Source organism: Lactuca virosa, chromosome 9 (genome assembly GCF_052849685.1).
Source record: "Lactuca virosa cultivar CGN04683 chromosome 9, Lactuca_virosa_CGN04683_v6, whole genome shotgun sequence".
Classification (NCBI taxonomy): domain Eukaryota; kingdom Viridiplantae; phylum Streptophyta; class Magnoliopsida; order Asterales; family Asteraceae; genus Lactuca; species Lactuca virosa.
In genome coordinates, this window is record NC_136434.1 from 44,248,097 (window position 1) to 44,257,057 (window position 8,961).

The window sequence follows — 8,961 nt, forward strand, 5'->3', positions numbered from 1 at the left end:
CCTCTTGAACTTCAGCTACCGCAGCCGACAAGCACCCGCAGTCAAGCTCCTTCATCAGCAACCGCATCCGGAGTCTCTACGTACCGCAGTCTCTTTACTAGATTATTTTACTTGTCTTTTATTGTAATACTCTCTATTGTCCAATATGCCTTGCATGGTTACTCTTAGAGATGTAATCTAGTGTACTTCGTGAGTCTCTATAAATAGAGCTCATTCTCTTGTATTCATTACGCATCTATCTATTCTGAATACACATCTCTGAAGTTATCTTTTCTATCTCTATATCTAATTACTCATTCCTTCTTACTCTCAAATCTTACTAGAATACAACTGATTATAACCTCTCTTCGGAGCAAGTCTTTTGTGACTTAATCACTAAGTTTGATCTTCCTTATTAACTTGGTTTGAATGCATTCCTTGTTATGAATCAACTTATGTGTATACTTGATATAACAATTGTTGTCATTTCTATTTCTTTACTTTTCCGCAACTAACTCTCTAACTATCTAACTCTTAACTTATTAATATTATTGTTGAGCTTTTAGATCCTTCGAGATTAACTATTCCGCAATCTACTTGTTCTAACGTTTGTTCAAGTGTGTCTCTAAGTTTTTTCTCTCAACACAAACGAATATGGTTAAATGATAATGGAAGAAATAAATATTATGGGAGATGATATATTTAGCAAGTGAAAATCAAATCAGGTATATTTACTAATTTAAAACGACATAGTTTAGAGGTTTAATATCTAAGCTTAGGCGGAGCTGTAATTTACATATATATATATATATATATATATATATATATATATATATATATATATATATATATATATATACTTTCTTGTAAAAAAATTTCCCATTTAATTTTCCTTTTTATTATTATTAGTTCTACTAATTATGACACCTTTAATCAAACGATTTCAATTCTTGCAAAGATGGTTTCTAATCCAAATTAAATTATCAATATTTGGTCACTCACCTTAACTACCGTACAAACAAATTTTTTAGGACATCCACCGGATGGATCTCAGTATTCCAGGCCTACCCCTACCAAAATGGATCTTAACATTTGTTAGGATCCCTCACCCTAAAATAAGGGTTTATGAGGTGAATTAGGGTTCATGATTTTCACCTCATGATTTCCAACCTTTAATCCATATAAAAGAAGGGGATTAGCAGATAGCTTAATACCTTGTTTTCTTCACTTAGTTAGTAAAAGCCCCTTGATTTGAATTTGATTTATGATTGGAATTTATTTACACATGATGTTACATCAAGAACACACACATACAAATGAAAGATTATAACTCATTAAATATAACACCAAAAACAACAAAACTATAGTCTAAAATCATCTACAAATTCGAAATTACATGTTGGAATAAAGCCCATGTCAATCCGACTTAAAACGAATGAGATATATTTGTTTAAAGAATTTCACAGAATACAAAAGTTTAAATTTCTTGCTAAAAAGCTGAAATATTTCAGCTTTGATATCTGATCTTTGAAATATTGTAACTTACTGAATATAACACCAAAAACAACTAAATTATAATCTAAAATCATCTAAAAATCTAAATTACACGTTGGGAAAAACCGAATGTCAATCCGACTTAAAACGAATGAGATATGTTTGTTTAAAGAATTTCACAAAATACAAAAGTAAAAATTTCTTGCTGGAAAGTTGAAATATTTCAGTTTTGATATCTCATCTTTGAAGGATTGTAACTCATCAAATATAACACCAAAAACAACAAAATTATAGTCTAAAATCATATACAAACTCTAAATTGCACATTGAAAAAAACCGTATGTCAATTAGACTTAAAACGAATGAGATATATTTGTTTAAAGAATTTTACAAAATACAATTTTTTTTTAAATAAGTCAGTCCAAAACCGGTTTTTACTTGGAACCAGTCGGACTGGACCGGTTTTGCTGAAATCCTAGAACCAAGAACCGGCCCGAGGGTCCAAAAAAACGGTCCGGTCTGGTCTGGTTCACCGGTCCACAGGTCCAAATGCTCACTTCACCGGTCCACAGGTCCAAATGCCCACCCCTAGATCAAATGGTGTGTATTTCGTATGGTCGGCTTGTCAAACATATAAGAGGGGTGGCTTATAATGTGTCAAAATTTCAGCCCATGTGGCCTTGTCACACGTTGCGATGCATCATTGTAATGGGTGGTGGTCAGCCCACACACTCATTAACTCAAACAATTAAGTCGGCCATGACTATTAACTGTGGTTCCAACTTTGGACTTTCATAACTTCCTCATACATACTCTAGTTGGCCTAATTTTTCTTTCATTATTTATACTTCACAAGAGCTTTCCAAGTACATATCACACTTGTAATTCGGACATCGGAAAGTCATCATTTTTAAGCTCCAAAGTAGGTGCCTATTATAAATTGGAAATACTTAGAATATTTTCTAAGTCCATTACATTTCACTGATTTTTTCATTACCTTTAACTAGCCCTAACCTCCTCATAGTAGCTTTACTTTTCGTGAGCCTTATATATATGGGAAGTTAGCTATGAGCTCTAAAACTTATTTTTAATGAGTGTTTCCTGATTTTGATTTATTAATCCATGGGCATTAGGGATGTTGTAACGTCCCAAAAATACAAAACAAATGTAAGCAAATGTTCGATGAACTGTCTAAATGAAATTATTTTATTCTTTTTTGCTTTTATGTTATGATTTATGTTATTTGGATCATGATTTAGTAAGAAAGACCTAAAAGGGTTCTTTCTAAGCATAATTTTACAAAAAATACGTTGCATGCTACCGAACTATTTTATAAATATGCTATTTTGCATTGCTTTAGAATCAGCCAAAACAGTCTGCATGTTGATGAACTTAGGTTAGCAATATAAAGTCGTGTCAAGGTCATTGTTTATCATTTGGTCAATGTCATCATTTATCATTACCTATTCCGATTATTTAAAACCGTCTTGACCATACTTGATTTTTTTTAATTTTATATTATTCTCATGAGTTATGACACCAACATATACAAGTCCTAGATCCACACCAATGAATAATAATAAATAGATGGTTGTAGAGGAGGATGATGAAGACCAAAAGAATAATATTTACAAATCCAATGGACCAAACATATTAACGTATTGACGGTTAATTTTGATAATCCGTATGTACCAATCGTTGAATTCCTTGACTATGATGCTTCTTGGGATAATTGCCCTCGAAAAAGATCAATTATCAATTCCATTTTCTTTTGCAGGATCTGGAATGTTTGGTTGGCCCGAAATGATATAGTTTTTAAAAAAAGTTAGAGTACCACTTACAAAAGTCGTTGATAACATCATCTCCATATCGTTTGTTTGGTGCAAATATAGAAGGAAGAGGATTCAATCATTTCAATTTCCGTTTAATTACTTAATTGTTGTAGCATATTTATGTCTTTTAATTTGCTATTTTTCTCTCTTGGATCTTGCCTTGCTTTACTTTATGCTAAGCTTTGTGTTTTTTTTAATCTATTTGCTGTTTTCAATAACAAAAAAAAAAAAAAAAAAAATCTGCGAGCAACTTGTCGTTCATAACTATTGATTTCCGCGCCATAAGAAAACCCTCGATTTGATCCAACCTTTCAAACATCTCCTTCCTCCCTGTACCCGACACATCAATGGAAGACGACCGCCGTGTCGGTGATCTAGTCGGGGAACTTGTCTGCCATTTACAAAGCGATTCTTCCTCTCCACACTCTAACTCAAACCCTAAACCTAACCCTAACTCTGAAGATGTCAAGTACGCCATTCGCATTCTATCCAGCCGAATGACGCCATTGACAGTGACTAACGAAGCCGCTATGGCTAACTCCATAAAGAGTCACATGGCTAAACAAGGTAAGCTATCTGATGCGTTAACTTTTGCAGATCTTTATTCTAGATTCGCTTCTAAAACTGGACCTGGTAGTGTTAAGAACAAGCGCGCCGTGCTTTATTTGCTCAAAGTCATTTCCGAAGATCGAAGTAGCAACCCTAAATTCCAAACGGATCGGAGCTTTGCTGCCTCTGACACCAATGGGAATGATCCTAGTGATTTAAAGGACAGATCGAAAGGTCGGAATGATAATTTAAGGGCATTGAGTGATCACAACTTGAAAAAATTGAAAAATGGAGGGGTTTTATCTATTTCCAGAGACCCCGATGATATGCGGGATATGGCTTACAGAGAGTTTGCTACATTAGTAAACATGGAGAGTGATGTTTCAGAGGAGGTTTTGGTGAGTGATGTGTTGTCTGTTTGTCAAGGAATCGACGGAAAGTATGTGAAATTTGATGATACTGTTGATGGATATGTTCTACCAGACTCTATCAAGGTTCCAAAAGCTACTAGAATCATGATTCGTAAGCTATGTGAGCTTGGATGGTTGTATCAAAAGGTAATCAGATATATTTGTGAGAATATAGATGGTTTTCCCAGTGAAAATGTTGGAAAGGTTGCTGAAGCATTCTGCTATGCATTACAAGATGAGCTATTAGGGTATGATAAGTTGCTGACAACACTTCAATCACATGATCTTTCTCTGAGGCGACTCTCAGTCTGGTTAGTTGAGTCAATGGTGAAGATGAGGCGAATGGCTGTTCTTGTAGACAGTTGCAGGTCTCTAAAGGGTGGGGCAATGGCTGGAGCAATTCACTTACACGCCCAACATGGTGATCCTCTTCTTCATGATTTCATGAAACAATTACTTCAAAAACTCTCGTCTCCTCTTTTCGAAATGGTAAGGAGTTGGGTCTTGGAAGGCGATCTTCAAGATTCATACTCTGAGTTCTTTGTCTCTGAACAATCTGTCAAACCAGAATCTCTCTGGAGGGAAGGTTACAAAGTCAACTATCTCATGCTTCCTTCTTTCATCTCTCAATCTCTTGCTCATCAGATTCTAAGAACAGGTAAGTCCATTAATTTTCTTAAAGTTTGTTGTAATGATCATACTTGGGCTGATTTAGCAACAGAAAGCACATGTTCCACATGGACAAATCCCAAGAGAGGGGGTCTTGGATATGGTGAAACTAATGCACTTGAATCTTTAGTCACTGAATCATCAAAACGAATAGATAAACATTTAATGGATGTAATTTTCAATCGATACAAGTTTAAAGAACACTGTCTAGCTATCAAAAGATATATCCTCTTAGGTCAAGGTGATTTTGTTCAATACCTAATGGAACTCATTGAGCCAGTGCTTTTAGACCCTGCAAACACAATCAGCTTATTTCATCTTTCTGGGCTATTACAAAAAGCAATTTTGTCATCTAGTGCACAACATGATGATCCCGATATTTTAGATAGATTAACAGTTAAGATGATGCCACATGGCACAACAGATGGGGTCCATGACATTGGCTGGGATGTGTTTTCTTTGAATTATGATCCAAGAGTTCCATTGAACACCATAATTACAGAATCTGCCATGGGTGATTACTTGAAAATCTTTAACTTTTTATGGAAGATCAGAAGGGTAGAACATGGAATCCTTCGTTCATGGAAAACCATGAAACCGAATTTGATTACTTATTTACTGACTAAGTTGCCAAAGGGTGTAAAGTTCCAGATAGTTTTAAGACGTTGCCAAGTTCTTTGGGGGCAAATGAGTCATTTCCTGACAAACTTGCAATCGTACATAATGTTTGAAGTGTTGGAGGTTTCATGGGCTAAGTTCTGTAACGAAATGGAAATAGCTAAAGATCTTGATGACCTAATTGGTGCTCATGATAAATATTTGTCATCAGTTATTGAAAAGTCACTTCTTGGAGAAAGTTGTGAAGGTGTTAATAAGACTCTGTTGATGTTGTTTGATGTGATGTTGAAGTTCAGTAGTGTTCTTGATAAGCTTTATGAAGGAATTTTTGGATTTGGAAGTGATAAAAAAGGTAAAGGTTCAAAAGGAACAGATTCATGGGTTAATGAAGGGAGAAAAGCTGTAACACAACGTGCTGGTGATTTTATAAATAATATTGGACATGATTTAGATGAGGTGTCAAAAGAGTACTTTTTGTTATTGAAGGGGTTTATTTGTCAATTGCCTATGCAACAACATGTTGACTTGAAATTCCTCATGTTTAGGCTAGATTCAGGTTATTATTAACTAGGTTATATAGTATTATGTGTTAAAAGTAAGAAATATCAATTTCACTTTCATTGGTTTGTTTAATATAGCATTCTACTTTCATTTCTTCTTATTGCAAATATTCAACAATGATTTCAGTTTTTTTATTGTCAAGATTCTGAGGTTGTTCAAGTACATCCATCAGTTTAATTAGTTTATATACTTCTAACTTATTGTTTTCATAAAATAATGTTGTTTTTTTTAAGTTTATAGACAAAATTACTTGAATGATCTTTGTTGTTTACAAAAAGTCACTATTCCGGTCTTTAACTTTTTTCTTGACGAAGACGGTCCTTGTAGTTTCAAATTTTTACGTGGTTGGTCCTTCACTTGTTATTTTGTGCTTGCTTTTACTAACAAAAGATGATAAACAAACCCAAAAATTGGATAACCATTAACCAAAAAAGCAAAAGCCTCTAATATCTATGAGTATCGGAAACTAATCAAATGGATGATTGCTCGAAACTGATCAAAACTCGAACCCAACTCAGGTCGACTTATTGCCAGCTCTATGTTCGGTCTTTCAAAAATTTGATAGGTTTAATCCATATGGTTTCCAAAATCTCACGGTTTTGGTCCATGACCTATATAAAAGGGCTATTTTTATCTTTATGTATTTAATTTTGCCTTTTTTTTTTATCTAAGTAATTAAAAATAGTTATTTTAATATTATGGCCCACTCTACCAGTTGCAACATCAAAATCCTTCTCCTCTTTTCTCTCTTTATCTCGTATTCCTCTCTGACCACCATCACCAGCCAAAAGGTCGTCATGGTTTTTATCGACGATGGGGTGTAGGTTAGGGTGGGGACTGTGGGATGAGATGAGACGGATGCTATACTGCTACAAATTATAAATGAATAAAGGAAAAGAAAAAGAAAATATATCAGAAAAGCTAGTATAGTCATTTTATATGAGTCAATGACCAAAACTTCAAGATTTGAAAACCTGTGACCTATCGACTTCAACTTTTCGAATGTTCGTCTGAAACTGCAAATTTGACCAAACAACAGGGGCTATTTCTGTAATTTACTATTGTTTTTATATATCTCGAATGTACAGCTAAAGCTTATGAAGTTTTGTCACTTTGTGTTTATTTCTTAGTAGAATACGGAGTGAGTGATTATAATGTATTAATGAATAATGATCTCTACCTAACCGTGTTAAACTAGTCAAATATTTAAATATAATAATGACAAAAATTATCTATAAATCAATGCACTATGAATGCACCATTTAATTAATTAAACTGATATTATCAAGCAAACCTTCCTAACTAATTACCAATTGCCGAAAGCCATGGAAGACATGATCAACTTCAAAACACTTCAACAACACAGTAGCAGCTGGTTGAAAGGAAGGTACACGTTGTATAAGTATAAAGGCTTTTGGAACTCTCAAAAGTTCCACGAATGGGCTTTTTTAGCGCATAAAACCTTCAAACCCAACCCAAGTGACGTAATCATCTCAAGTTGCCCTAAAACAGGCACAACATGGCTAAAGGCCTTGACTTTCGCCATTGTTACTCGAAACAAGTTTGATGAATCTACCAACCCTTTGCTCACAACCGTTCCCCATGAATGCATCCCTTTGCTCGAAAGAGAATTTGAACAAATCGAATACAACCGGATAAACAATAACCCTGATTTCATCCCCTTTATCGCTACACACCTTCCTTACAACTCTTTACCCGAATCTGTTGTATCTTCAAACTGTAAGATTGTTTACATATATCGTAACACAAAAGATGTCGTTGTTTATAATTACCAGTTCTTTAGAAAAGCGTGCAAAGTAGCTGAGGAAGAAGCGTGTTTTGAGGATGCGTTTGATGAGTTTTGTCAAGGGATTTCATGGTATGGACCTTATTGGGATCATATTTTGGGATACTGGAAAGCGAGCTTGGAAAGACCTCAAGAAGTTCTTCTTATGAAATATGAAGATATGAAGAGAGATGCTAGAAGCAACGTGAAGAGGTTGGCTGAGTTTATTGGGCATCCGTTTACAATCGAAGAAGAGAAAGAAGGTGTGATTGAATGTATTGTGAAGTTGTGTAGTTTTGAGAAGTTGAGCAATTTGGAGGTGAATAAAAGTGGAGTTCATAGTCCAGTAGGGTCTAATGGGGTTGAAAACCAACTTTATTTTAGAAAGGCTGAAGATGGAGATTGGGAGAAGTATTTCACCGATGAGATGAAAGAAAAAATAGATGAATTGATGGATCAGAAGATGGAAGGCACCGGTTTAGTGCTGAAATAAGAGCCTCATATGGTCGAGTTTGAACATTTAATTTTTATTCCGGACAACACCCATAATATAAAAATGGAAAAATTGCTTTATGACATGCCTAGAACAATATGATAAAAGATGATCATACAAAGCACATTTATTATGTTATAAATGTTTCTTTCTAAGATGTGGATAATACATGCTTTATATTTATATTTATAAATACAAATGTCTTACAGTTTTATTTGTATGATTAGTGATTGTCTAATTACTTGATAATATAACAAAAATTATATATAGTTTAATTAGGAAAGTTAGTGATGTGAGGTAAGTGTACTGCTTATTTCATTTATTATTTTTAGAGCCAAATTAGCTAAAATCAAATCACATTATAAATTTATAACATATAATACAAAATGCAAAATAAAAGTTTTTCTGGAAATATAGGTTAAGACTCCGGCCATAGCAACATCTTGTATTTATACTTTTTCATCTTAAATTTTTTTGGTCTAATAGTTTTCTCCCTTCATAAATTTAAATTTAAATTTAAATTATTGGTATTTTATAAATTACAATTGGTCTCTTATTATATTTTAAATT

At 33.9% G+C, this 8,961-nt stretch overlaps 2 pseudogenes; both read left to right on the forward strand.

The window, feature by feature from the left end:
* Positions 1 to 3,525: 3,525 nt before the first annotated feature.
* LOC145137899 (gamma-tubulin complex component 3 pseudogene) lies at positions 3,526 to 6,202 on the forward strand (annotated as a pseudogene).
* A 1,154-nt stretch (positions 6,203 to 7,356) lies between these two features.
* Positions 7,357 to 8,548, forward strand: LOC145141102 (flavonol 3-sulfotransferase pseudogene; annotated as a pseudogene).
* Positions 8,549 to 8,961: the final 413 nt, after the last annotated feature.